This window comes from Heptranchias perlo, chromosome 11 (assembly GCF_035084215.1).
Source record: "Heptranchias perlo isolate sHepPer1 chromosome 11, sHepPer1.hap1, whole genome shotgun sequence".
Lineage (NCBI taxonomy): Eukaryota > Metazoa > Chordata > Chondrichthyes > Hexanchiformes > Hexanchidae > Heptranchias > Heptranchias perlo.
Genome location: NC_090335.1, coordinates 30890519 through 30903881, shown reverse-complemented (window position 1 = coordinate 30903881; position 13363 = coordinate 30890519). Strand labels below are relative to the sequence as shown.

Sequence of the window (13363 nt, the reverse complement as noted above, 5' to 3'; positions counted from 1 at the left end):
TAAAAATTACGGATCTACAGCACAGAAACAGGCCATTTGGCCCAAATGGTATATGCCGGGGTTTATGCTCCACAAGAGCCTCCCCTCTTCATATCACCACATCAGCATATCCTTCTATTCCTTTCTCCCTCGTGCTTATCTAGCTTCCCCTTAAATGCATCTATGCTATTCACCTCAACTACTCCCACAAGAAGCCTCTATTTGTGTTGCTTATCCCCACTGGATCATGAGTTGAAGGAATTATTCACTACCCTTTTGATGTTTGATGACATGCACAATTTAAAACACAAAATGGCAAAGACAAGGGAAAAGTCTTAAGTTTTCCAAGTATCCTCTCTCTTGAATTTATGATGTAGAAAGAGCAATAGAGAACAGAGATATTACCATCCACTTCTATTTGATCAAAATAGAAAAAATCATGTTTGTGAAATCATCTCACTCCCTCAGTTTACCGAGAGAGATGAAGCTGTCATCTAAAATTCTCAATGAAGAGTAGTTAGCAGCTATGATACAGTATATTCTGACATCATCTCCAACAAAGAGGTCAGAGAAGTGTATGACAAATCCAAAATCACATACCATGCTTCTAAGGTCTTCCTTCTGTCAAATTATATTACTCCACAGAAGTGACTGAGACGACACTGTCATTTAAAACCCTGATATTTCAAATCATGTCACTTTATTATCTTTCCTATGAAGCATCTGAATGAATAATTGACCTTAATGTTTTCAGGGGAAATCATTCACGCAATCCTGCTCACATTTCATTAAGAATAATTGACTGGTGAACAATAGAATAGGTCCTCGTGACCTGAAATGTCAAGTTTGTCAATCTGCTTCTGGGAACGGCTCCCTTCTTGTAAAAATCCTTAATATTTGCAGATCAAAATGAAGTCACAAATGACATCCTATGTGACTGTGACCATGGTAAACTCTCTCTTCTCATCCTTCTGGACCTGTCTACAGCCTTTGACACGGTTGACCACACCATCGTCCTCCTGGGTGGGACTGCGCTCAGCTGGTTCCACTCTTATCTATCCAGTCGTAGCCAGAGAATCACCTGCAATGGCTCCTCTTCCCGCTCCCGCACCGTTACCTCTGGAGTTCCCCAAGGATCTATCCATGGTCCCCTCCTATTTCTCATCTACATACTGCTCCTCGGCGACATCATCCGAAAACACGTCAGATTCCATAAGTACACTGATGACACTCAGCTCTACCTCACCACCCCCTCTCCTGACCCTTCCACAGTCTCTGATTTGTCACACTGCTTATCTGACATCCAGTACTGGATGAGCAAAAATTTCCGCCAACTAAATACTGGGAGGACCGAAGCCATTATCTTCGGTCCCTGCCACATACTCCATTCCCTAGCCACCAACTCCAACCCTCTTCCTGACCACCGTCTGAGGCTGAACCAGACCATTCGCAACGTTGGCATCCTAACTGACCCTGAGATGAGCTTCCAACCACATATCTGCTCCATCACCAAGACCACCTACGTAACCTTGCGCATCTCCGCCCCTGCCTCAGCTCTTCTGCTGCTGAAATCCTCATCCATGCCTTTGTTACCTCTAGACTTGACTATTCCAATGCTTTCCTGGCCAGCCTCCCATCTTCCACCCTCCATATACTTGAGCTTATCGAAAACCCTGCTGCCTATACCCGAACGCGCACCAGGTCCCATTCACCCATCACCCCAGTGCTCGCTGACCGACATTGGCTCCAGATCTGGGAACGTCACCATTCTAAAATCCTCATCCTTGTTTTCAAATCCTCCATGGCCTCACCCCTCCTTATATCTGTAACCTCCTCCAGCCCTACAATCCTCCGAGATCTCTGCATTCTTCCAATTCTTGCTTCTTGCACATCCCCGATTTTAATCACTCCACCATTGGCGGCTGTGCCTTCAGTTGCCTAGGCTCTAAGCTCTGGAATTCCCTCCCGTAACCTCTCTGCCTCTCTCTCCTCCTTTAAGACGCTCCTTAAAATCTACGTCTTTGCCCACTGTACTAATATCTCCTTATGTAGCTCAGTGTCAAATTTTGTTTGATAATCGTTACTGTGAAGCACCTTAGGACGTTTCACTATGTTAAAGGCGCTATATAAATGCAAGTTGTTGCTGTTGTTGAAATATCAAATATGTAAATCTGCTTCTGGGAACGGCTCCCTTCTTGTAAAATCCTTAATATTTGCAGATTAAAATGAAGTAAAAGTACCAGGTATATAAAACACTTATTAAAGGTTAGAAGCACACTCCCCAGTGTGAAATCGAGCCATACAAACCAAGAAGCTTCCAAGTTAAAACAGCATACTTGATCTACAATTAGCTCCCTGAACATGGAAGGAGGAAATCTGGGAAGGTTCCTGATCCAATTGTAACCCAAGGATCCTTCCTGTGTCCCTGGTTCCTTCACCTGCGGGAAGTGTGTCCAGCTGCAGCTACTGTTTGACCACTTGACGGCTCTGGAGCTGCAGATGGACTCACTTTGGAGCATCCGCGATGCTGAGAAAGTCGTGGATAGCACGTTCAGTGAGTTGGTCACACCACAGATAAAAATTACTGAGGGAGATAGTGAATGGGTGACCAACAGACAGAGGAAGAGTAGGAAGGCAGTGCAGGGGTCCCCTGCGGTCATCTCCCTCCAAAACAGGTATACCGTTTTGGATACTGTTGGGGGAGATGGCCCACCAGGGGAAGGTGGCAGCGGCCAGGTTCATGGCACCGTGGCTGGCTCTGCTGCACAGGAGGGCAGGAAAAAGAGTGGCAGAGCTATAGTGATAGGGGACTCGATTGTAAGGGGAATAGACAGGTGTTTCTGCGGACGCAACCGAGACTCCAGGATGGTATGTTGCCTCCCTGGTGCAAGGGTCAGGGATGTCTCGGAGCGGCTGCAGGACATTCTGGAGGGGGAGGGTGAACAGCCAGTTGTCATGGTGCATATAGGTACCAACGATATAGGTAAAAAACGGGATGAGGTCCTACAAGCTGAATTTAGGGAGTTAGGAGTTAAACTAAAGAGTAGGACCTCAAAGGTAGTAATCTCAGGATTGCTACCAGTGCCACGGGCTAGTCAGAGTAAGAATGACAGGATAGCTAGGATGAATACGTGGCTTGAGAGATGGTGCAAGAGGGAGGGATTCAAATTCCTGGGCCATTGGAACCGGTTCTGGGGGAGGTGGGACCAGTACAAATTGGACGGTCTCCATCTGGGCAGGACTGGAACCAATGTCCTAGGGGGAGTGTTTGCCAGTGCTGTTGGGGAGGGTTTAAACTAATGTGGCAGGGGGATGGGAACCGATGCAAGAAGTCAGTGGGAAGTAAAGTGGTGACAGAAACAAAAGGCAGTAAGGGAGAGTGTACAAAACATGACCGGACAGATGGTCTGAGAAAGCAGGGCAAAGACCAAGGGAAGTCTAGATTAAACTGCATTTATTTCAATGCAAGAAGTCTGATGGGCAAGGCAGATGAACTCAGGGCATGGATGGGTACATGGGACTGGGATGTTATAGCTATTACTGAAACATGGCTAAGGGAGGGGCAGGACTGGCAGCTCAATGTTCCAGGGTACAGATGCTATAGGAAAGATAGAGCAGGAGGCAAGAGAGGAGGGGGAGTTGCGTTCTTGATTAGGGAGAACATCACGGCAGTAGTGAGAGGGGATATATCCGAGGGTTCGCCCACTGAGTCTATATGGGTAGAACTGAAAAATAAGAAGGGAGAGATCACTTTGATAGGATTGTACGACAGACCCCCAAATAGTCAACGGGAAATTGAGGAGCAAATATGTAAGGAGATTACAGACAGCTGCAAGAAAAATAGGGTGGTAATAGTAGGGGACTTTAACTTTCCCAACATTGACTGGGACAGCCATAGCATTAGGGGCTTGAATGGAGAGAAATTTGTTGAGTGTATTCAGGAGGAATTTCTCATTCAGTATGTGGATGGCCCGGCTAGAGAGGGGGCAAAACTTGACCTCCTCTTGGGAAATAAGGAAGGGCAGGTGACAGAAGTGTTAGTGAGGGATCACTTTGGGACCAGTGATCATAATTCCATTAGTTTTAAGATAGCTATGGAGAATGATAGGTCTGGCCCAAAAGTTAAAATTCTAAATTGGGGAAAGGCCAATTTTGATGGTATTAGACAGGAACTTTCAGAAGTTGATTGGGAGAGTCTGTTGGCAGGCAAAGGGACGTCTGGTAAGTGGGAGGCTTTCAAAAGTGTGTTAACCAGGGTTCAGGGTAAGCACATTCCTCATAAAGTGAAGGGCAAGGCTGGTAGAAGTAGGGAACCTTGGATGACTCGGGAGATTGAGGCACTAGTCAAAAAGAAGAAGGAGGCATATGACATGCATAGGCAGCTAGGATCAAGTGGATCTCTTGAAGAGTATAGAGATTGCCGGAGTAGAGTTAAGAGAGAAATCAGGAGGGCAAAAAGGGGACATGAGATTGCTTTGGCAGATAAGGCAAAGGAGAATCCAAAGAGCTTCTACAAATACATAAAGGGCAAAAGAGTAACTAGGGAGAGAGGAGGGCCTCTTAAGGATCAACAAGGTCATCTATGTGCGGAACCACAAGAGATGGGTGAGATCCTGAATGAATATTTCACATCGGTATTTACGGTTGAGAAAGGCATGGATGTTAGGGAACTTGGGGAAATAAATAGTGATGTCTTGAGGAGTGTACATATTACAGAGAGGGAGGTGCTGGAAGTCTTAACGCGCATCAAGGTAGATAAATCTCCGGGACCTGATGAAATGTATCCCAGGACGTTATGGGAGGTTAGGGAGGAAATTGCGGGTCCCCTAGCAGAGATATTTGAATCATCGACAGCTACAGGTGAAGTGCCTGAAGATTGGAGGGTAGCAAATGTTGTGCCTTTGTTTAAGAAGGGCGGCAGGGAAAAGCCTGGGAACTACAGACCAGTAAGCCTGACATCTGTAGTGGGTAAGTTGTTAGAGGGTATTCTGAGAGACAGGATCTACAGGCATTTGGAGAGGCAGGGACTGATTAGGAACAGTCAGCATGGTTTTGTGAGAGGAAAATCATGTCTCACGAGTTTGATTGAGTTTTTTGAAGGGGTAACCAAGAAGATAGATGAGGGCTGTGCAGTAGACGTGGTCTACATGGACTTCAGCAAAGCCTTTGACAAGGTACCGCATGGTAGGTTGTTACATAAGGTTAAATCTCACGGGATCCAAGGTGAGGTAGCCAATTGAATACAAAATTGGCTTGATGACAGAAGACAGAGGGTGGTTGTAGAGGGTTGTTTTTCAAACTGGAGGCCTGTGACCAGCGGTGTGCCTCAGGGATCGGTGCTGGGTCCGCTGTTATTTGTTATTTATATTAATGATTTGGATGAGAATTTAGGAGGCATGGTTAGTAAGTTTGCAGATGACACCAAGATTGGTGGCATTGTGGACAGTGAAGAAGGTTATCTAGGATTGCAACGGGATCTTGATAAATTGGGCCAGTGGGCCGATGAATGGCAGATGGAGTTTAATTTAGATAAATGTGAGGTGATGCATTTTGGTAGATCAAATCGGGCCAGGACCTACTCCCTTAATGGTAGGGCGTTGGGGAGAGTTATAGAACAAAGAGATCGAGGAGTACAGGTTCATAGCTCCTTGAAAGTGGAGTCACAGGTGGATAGGGTGGTGAAGAAGGCATTCGGCATGCTTGGTTTTATTGGTCAGAACATTGAATACAGGAGTTGGGATGTCTTGTTGAAGTTGTACAAGACATTAGTAAGGCCACACTTGGAATACTGTGTACAGTTCTGGTCACCCTATTATAGAAAGGATATTATTAAACTAGAAAGAGTGCAGAAAAGATTTACTAGGATGCTACCGGGACTTGATGGTTTGACTTATAGGGAGAGGTTAGATCGACTGGGACTTTTTCCCCTGGAGAGTAGGAGGTTAAGGGGTGATCTTATAGAAGTCTATAAAATAATGAGGGGCATAGATAAGGTAGATAGTCAGAATCTTTTCCCAAAGGTCGGGGAGTCTATAACGAGGGGGCATAGATTTAAGGTGAGAGGGGAGAGATACAAAAGGGTCCAGAGGGGCAATTTTTTCACTCAAAGGGTGGTGAGTGTCTGGAACGAGCTGCCAGAGGCAGTAGTAGAGGCGGGTATAATTTTGTCTTTAAAAAGCATTTGGATAGTTACATGGGTAAGATGGGTATAGAGGGATATGGGCCAAGTGCAGGCAATTGGGACTAGCTTAGTGGTATAAACTGGGCGACATGGACATGTTGTGCTGAAGTGCTTGTTTCCATGTTGTAACTTCTATGATCCCTACTGGCATCCACGGACATCAGGTGAGGACAGGATTAGGCTCAGTGATGATGCTCTCTGTACGTTCCCTGTCTAGGCTGACATGACGTTTAGCCATTTAGATGAGATACTAGGGATGCCTAGTGTCCATGGAACCATATTCCAATTTGAATCAGTGCCTTCAGGAGATGTTGGAGAAAACTGAAAAAAATATTTTGTCTGTGCAATCATGTTACGATTTTCATTCAGGTGAGATAGGTGTATTGTGAATATTCCCATGCATTCACTGTGCCAACGTGCTTTGCCCGTGCATGTTCGTGATGTAGATACATCATTTTTAAAAGAGGGCTTGTTAGCCACAAATGGTTTTAATCTCCTAGCTCCAAACAAACTCTGGACACAAACTAAAACTGGAATCATCATAAGAACGTAAGAAATAGGAGCAGGGGTAGGCCATTTGGCCCGTCTAGCCTGCTCCGCCATTTAGTAAAATCATGGCTGATCTTCTATCTCATCTCCACTTTCCCGCCCTATCCCCAGATCCCTTGATTCCCTTAATGTCCAAAAATCTATCAATCTCAGTCTTAAATATACTCAATGACTGAGCATCCAGAGGCCTCTGCAGCAGAGAATTCCAAAGATTCACAACCCTCTGAGTGAAGGAATGTTTTCTCATCTCAGTCCTAAATGGCCCACCCCTTATTTTGACACTATGACCCCTAGTTCTAGACTCTCCAGCCAGGGGAAACAGCCTATCAGCATCTAACCTGTCAAGCCCTCTCAGAATTTTCAATGTGATCACTTCTCATTCTTCTAAACTCCAGAGAGTATAGGCCCATTCTACTCAATCTCTCCTCTTAGGCCAACCCTCTCATCCCAGGAATCAATCTAGTTGCACCCCCTCTAAGCCAAGTATATGCTTCTTTCGGTAAGGAGGCCAAAACTGTACACAGTACTATAGGTATGGTCTAACCAGAGCCCTATATAATTGCAGCGAGGCCACCTTACTCTTCTACTTCAACCCCTTGGAATAAAGGCTAACATGCTATTTGCCTTCCTAATTGCTTGCTGTACATGCATGTTAACTTTCTGTGATTCATGTACAAGGACACCCAAATCCCTCTGACTACCAACATTTCTTCGTCTCTCACCTTTTAAAAATATTCTGCTTTTCTATTCTTCCTACCAAAGTGGATGATTTCACATTTCCCCAGATTATACTCCATCTGCCACCTTCTCGCCCACTCACTTAGCCTGTCTATATCCCTTTGCAGACTCTTTGCATCCTCCTCACAGCTTACTTTCCAACCTAGCTTTGTATCATCAGCAAACTTGGATACATTACACTCGATGCCCTCATCTAAGTCATTGATATATATTGTGAACAGCTGAGGCCCAAGCACTGATCCTTGCGGCACCCCACAAGTTACAACCTGCTAACCCGAAAATGGTCCATTTATTCCTACTCGCTGTTTTCTGTCTGTTAACCAATCCTCAATCCATGCTAATATATTACCTCCAATCCTATGAGCCCTAATCTTGTGTAATAACCTCTTATGTGGCACCTTATCGAATGCCTGGAAGCAAGAGCTGAAATTTCTTAGAAACATAAACACCTCTACAAAAACAGTAACCAGAGGAATGGGTGTTTGACAGAGGAGAGCTTCATTCCTTAACTTCTTACATTTTTGCAGCTACCAATGGCTCCTGGTTAAATTATAATACAGAGGGATTGAATGGGCAGGGGGTTAGCATTACTGTCCTTTCATCTCTTGGACCTGGGTTTGAATCCAGCCCAGACGAATGGAATGAAAGTCACTGAAACGAAAGCAAAATACTGCCGATGCTGGAAATCTGAAGTAAAATCAGAAAAAGCTGGAAACACTCAGCGGGTTCGATGGCATGAAAGTCACCTCTGTTTGTTTACTGCATGTGAAATTAGTTTGGGTAGTTTCAATTCCTGGTGGCTGTGGGCCTAATGCACAAAAGTGCCCCAATTTGTGCGCTAAATGGGCAATAATCAAGTGGCCATAAAGATGGCTAGTGTGGAAAATGAAAACGTCATAATGGTGTAACATGGGTACTCTTCTGACGGTGGATTTAAGGCATACACTTGAACAGAGTAAAATGACCTTCACTCTGCATGTAATCTGTGCTATCCCTATCATGAGCACCAACATTACTCATCTCGATGAGCTTTCGTTTGAAAAAAAGTGAATTCCAATGCGGTGTTGTCACACGCTCACTGTTTTTTGAAGTTTCATATTCAGTTATTGCATCAAGAATTAGCATGCAGTGAAGACTATTTTGGGGTAGGAATTGGTATGTGTTGCACCCATTTTTCAGGTGTAAAAAGGGGGCAAAGCACAACATTTAGTTGTGTGACGGCCGGCACCCAATTTGTACAGGCGTTGGTCCCATTGCTTTGTGGGGACCATTCTTAGGCAACTGCCTAAAACAGTTGTTTGGCCCCTTAAATATGTTACTCAGGAGCCTAACACCTGTTTAAAGACCCCTTATAAAATTAGGTATCAATAAGCAGGGCAGGCGTCGCGCTCAGAATTCTGCAGTGGCCCCTGCGGCCACCAACAAAAGCTAAGTATTCGGTGTATTTTTTTTTTAAATTACATTTTCTGTGGAGCCAGGAGGAGCAGGTCCTGGTGATCGGCCCCCTCATTGCCCGATCCAACCCCCACCTCCCGAAACTTACCTGAGGGCCCCTGCAGGCGACCCAAAATTCATTTTTCTTGTGGATAGAAGTGCCTTCAGGCACTGACAGCTCGCTTCAAGTATGATGATGGCGCTGGACGACTAATTTCAGCCAAGACAGCTGAAGCCAATAGTGGGGCGAAGAGAGTGGGGGATGAACAAGAGGCCAGTGTTGGAGGAACTTAGAGATCTTGGAGGGTTGTCGTGCTGGAGGAGGTTACAGAGATAGGGAGGGGCGAGGCCATGGAGGGATTTGAACACGAGGATGAGAATTTTAAAATCAAGGCGTTCGGGGACCAGGAGCCAACGTAGGTATGCGACCACAGGGGTGATGGGTGAACAGGACTTGGTGCGGGTTAGGATATGGGCAACAATATTTTGGATGAGCTTAAGTTTATGGAGGGTGGAAGATGGGAGGTCGGCCAGAAGAGCTTTGGAATAATCGAGGTTGGAGGTAACAAAAGTATGGATGAGGGTTTCAGCAGCAGATAAGCTGAGGCAGGGGACGGGCGATGCTGCGAAGGTGGAAGTAGGCGGTCTTTGTGATGGAGAGAATATGGGGTTGGAAGCTCAGCTCAGGGTCAAACAGGATGCTGAGGTTGCAAACAGACTGGTTCAGTTAGAGACAGTGGCCAAGGAAGGGGCATGGAATAGGTGGCGAGGAAACAGAGTTTGTGGTGGGAACCGAAGACAATGGCTTCTGCTTCTCAATGTTTAATTCAAGGAAATTACGGCTCATCCTGGAATGGATGTTGGACAAGCAGACTAACAACACAGAGGCAATGGACGGGTTGGGAAAGGTGGTGGTGAGGTAGAGCTGGGTGTCATATATGTGGAACCTGACTGTGGTTTCGGATAATGTCGCCGAGGGGCAGCATGTAGATGAGAAATAGGAGGGGGCCAAGGATAGATCTTGGGGGACTCCAGAGGTAATGGTGCGGGGGCAGTAAGAGAAGCCATTGCAGGAGAATCTCTCGCTATGACTGGATAGGTAAGGGTGGAAGCAAACAAGGTTCGGTGATTACTAAGTATGTAATCTATTTAATACTTAAGTGTGATAATAGGCTCTGCAGCAGCTGTTTAGGAAGCCAACATTAATTGCATTGGTTCTTTTATTTCAGAATTAGAAAAGTTGCATGTACAATCTGTTACAAAAAAGGCAGATTGGTAAATAACTACAATAGATTTCTCAGGATTTGCCTGCAAATTTTAGTCGTAGCAAATGTCTTGGTCATGATGCAAGTGGCAATCCAATTCACAAGAATTGTATCCAGCAATAATGAACAACGACTTTCATGGTTTTATGGTGAATGGCAATTGCCTTTGCTCGGGATGAGCACACTTAATATTGTGTCCAGTTTTGGGCACCCTACTTTGAGAAGGATGTCAAGGCCATGCAGAGGTTGTGGAAGAGATTCACTAAGGTGATATCAGGGATGAGAGGCTTTATTTATGAGAAGAGACTGAAGAAACAGGGACTCTTATCATTTGAACCTAGATGACGAAGAGGGGATCTGATAGAGGTTGTCAAAATTATGGGGGTTTGATCAGATAGAGAAAAATGATTTCCATTGCTTGGTGAGTCAGTACCTGGAGGGCATAAATTGGAGATCACCAAAGGAACGGAGGGAGTAGTATTACACAAACAGTTATTAGGACATGGGATGTCCTGCCAGAAACAGTGATGGAAGAAGAAATCATAATAGCTTTTAAATCGGAAGTGGATATATTTTCAAAAAGAAAAATTTAAAAGGGTCTGGGGAAAGCAGATAGCTCTTTCAGGGAGCTGGAACAGGTCTGATGGGCCAAATGGCTTCCCTCAGTGCTGCAAACTTCTATAATTCTAAGAAACCAAATTCGGAGCAGTTTGTATTTGGACTTTCAACTTACCCCTCCTTTATTTTCCTCTTTTCACCAATAAGTTACAGCTGTCATTGGACATTTTCATCCTGCTGCAGATATGATGATTCACCTTACTCTCAGAAACGCTAGTGAACTACTACAACTCTCCATTCTAATAAATTAAATATTCATTTCAATTCCAGCATTAAAGTAAAAGAGGTATTATAAATAAGACACCAATGCGTTAACTCCATAGATCTATCACAGCAAGCAGAATATAGTAAAGATGTTATATTTGAGACAAACAATAGTTTTGCGACACAAATCCAAAGCCCAAATGAAGAAATCATGCAAAAAGACAAGAATGTTGAATACTGCTGAGAAAGAATATTGAAGACTGCAAGAAAAAAATGAGTGGAGCAGATGGCCAAAGTAGCATATACAGTGATAAGAAAGAAACGAAAAGGACTTCATTTATCTCGCACCACCTCTTGACATCCCAAAGTGCTTCACAATCAATGAAGTACTTTTGAAGTGCAGTCACTGTTGTAATTTAGGAAACACGACAGCCAATTTGCACACAGCAAGGTCCCACAAACAGCAATGTGATAATGACCAGATAATCTGTTTTCGTAATATTGGGTTGAGGGATAAATATTGGCCAGAACACCGGGGTGAACTCCACTACTCATGTTTGAATAGTGCCATGGGATCTTTTAGGTCCATCTGAGGGAAGACGGGGCCTGGGTTTAACGTCTCATCCGAATGATGACACTTCTGACAGTGCAGCAACTCCCTCAGTACTGCACTGAAATGCCAGCCTCGATTATGTGCTCAAGTTTCTGGAGTGGAGCTTAAACCCGCAACCTTTGCACTCAGAGACGAGAGCGCCATCACTGATGCATGAAAAACAGAAAATTCCCTGATAGTGTCGCAAACTAACAATCCTAATGATATGTAGATCTCTATTGATTCATTGTTGGACAAAATATTTACAAAAGTTGCTGAAGGTATCAGCTCCGCAATATAGAAGTATCTGTAATGATCAACTCGCAAAAAATACAAACTAGTGACAAAATTCAGAAACTATAACAAAACTAAAAGGTGGAAATTCAGCTGTTACTTGGTATAACTACACAGGGACGCTCAATGTTGGCATCGATCCAGGACTGTGAATAAAACCCTTCAGATTTGAAGAAATTAATGATGGTAAAGACACAAAGTTGAGAATTACTGGAGTCTAAAGTATTCCAGTAGGATCTGTTGGCTGTCTATATATATATGCATAAGAAATCTTCATTTCTGGCAGATTTACTAGGTTTTCTTTGCAGCATCCCTTATATAAAGCAGCTGTTTTTTATAATGTGGTGCTGATCTCTTCAACTTTTGTAAAATGGGAGCAACAATTGGCAGAATTTTAAAACAGCAGCCATTTTTTCATCTGGTCTCAATGCGCTGACAGGGGATAAGCAGGGAGTCTGAGTGAGGTACCTCGAGTCAGACCATCAATGTTGATGATGGCATTGGACATCTGACATAGAACCTACACAGTATGAAGGAAGATGAAGTTAGTGGAGTAGAAATTGGACCTCGTTGCACCCATTATATAAGTATAATAGCAAAAAAAGTAAGAGATACAGAGAGCACAACATGAAAACAATAATTATAGTTTAGAAAGTGATGCAGCAATACTGAATGCCATGGAGTGGGAAAATACAGATTTAACCTTTTCCTGCTCTGCTTCGTTCCCACTTTAACAACAATCAGTCGTGAGGAATGAAAAATTTGCAAAGGACATCTTGGCTGGACATGCCCCTGGCCTCCTCCCTACTGCCAAAGGGGGCTTCAGTACATGTCTGAGAATAGGTTTGCCATCCAGCCTCTCTGCAACAGAGGCATTAGTCCAGATGAACTGAAGTGATTCAGGATCATTTACAGAAGAGAAAATAACACACACGTGTTAAAATCCTACAAGCCTACAAGTGAAAATTAGAGGAAAGTTTAGAAACATTTCTCTTGATTCTCCAAATTTGCTTGGTGTTTTCACATTCACATCTCCACAGGAAAATATAGGGAAGAATAAAACAAGAACTCCGTGTGATTTTTCAGCCCCTTTAGGATTGAAACATGAATAAGCTAAGATGGAAGAGGTCAGCGCAGTGCATTAAACTCACAACAACTACAAAGGATTCCTGGTGTGAAGTAACTTTATAAAATCCAAACCCACAGTCCACTGCATAATTGGCATACATCACATCCTGTGTGCAAAGGAAGCTGGAATTACAGTCTGCCAAAAAAAACATTGGCCTGATAGCCAAGATAGAGCAAACAGAAAAGTGACAAGAGTGTGAAAGATGTGATTGAAGGTGATCAAAAAAATATTCAATTAACAGCAGTGTGGCTACAAGCCTTCCACTATCTCCACAATGATTCAAAGTGGTGCAATGTGGTCTCTGTCTCATGTGTAAACTACAACGGAACAAGATAACAACCAGAACTCATAGCGAACCTATGTTTTGGTATTCAAACACA

At 44.0% G+C, this 13363-nt stretch overlaps 1 protein-coding gene across 13 annotated transcripts in view; it reads right to left on the bottom strand.

Moving 5' to 3' along the window:
* dmd (dystrophin) overlaps positions 1-13363 on the bottom strand; it is a 1591310-nt gene that overhangs the window by 957251 nt on the left and 620696 nt on the right. The window lies entirely within an intron of this gene.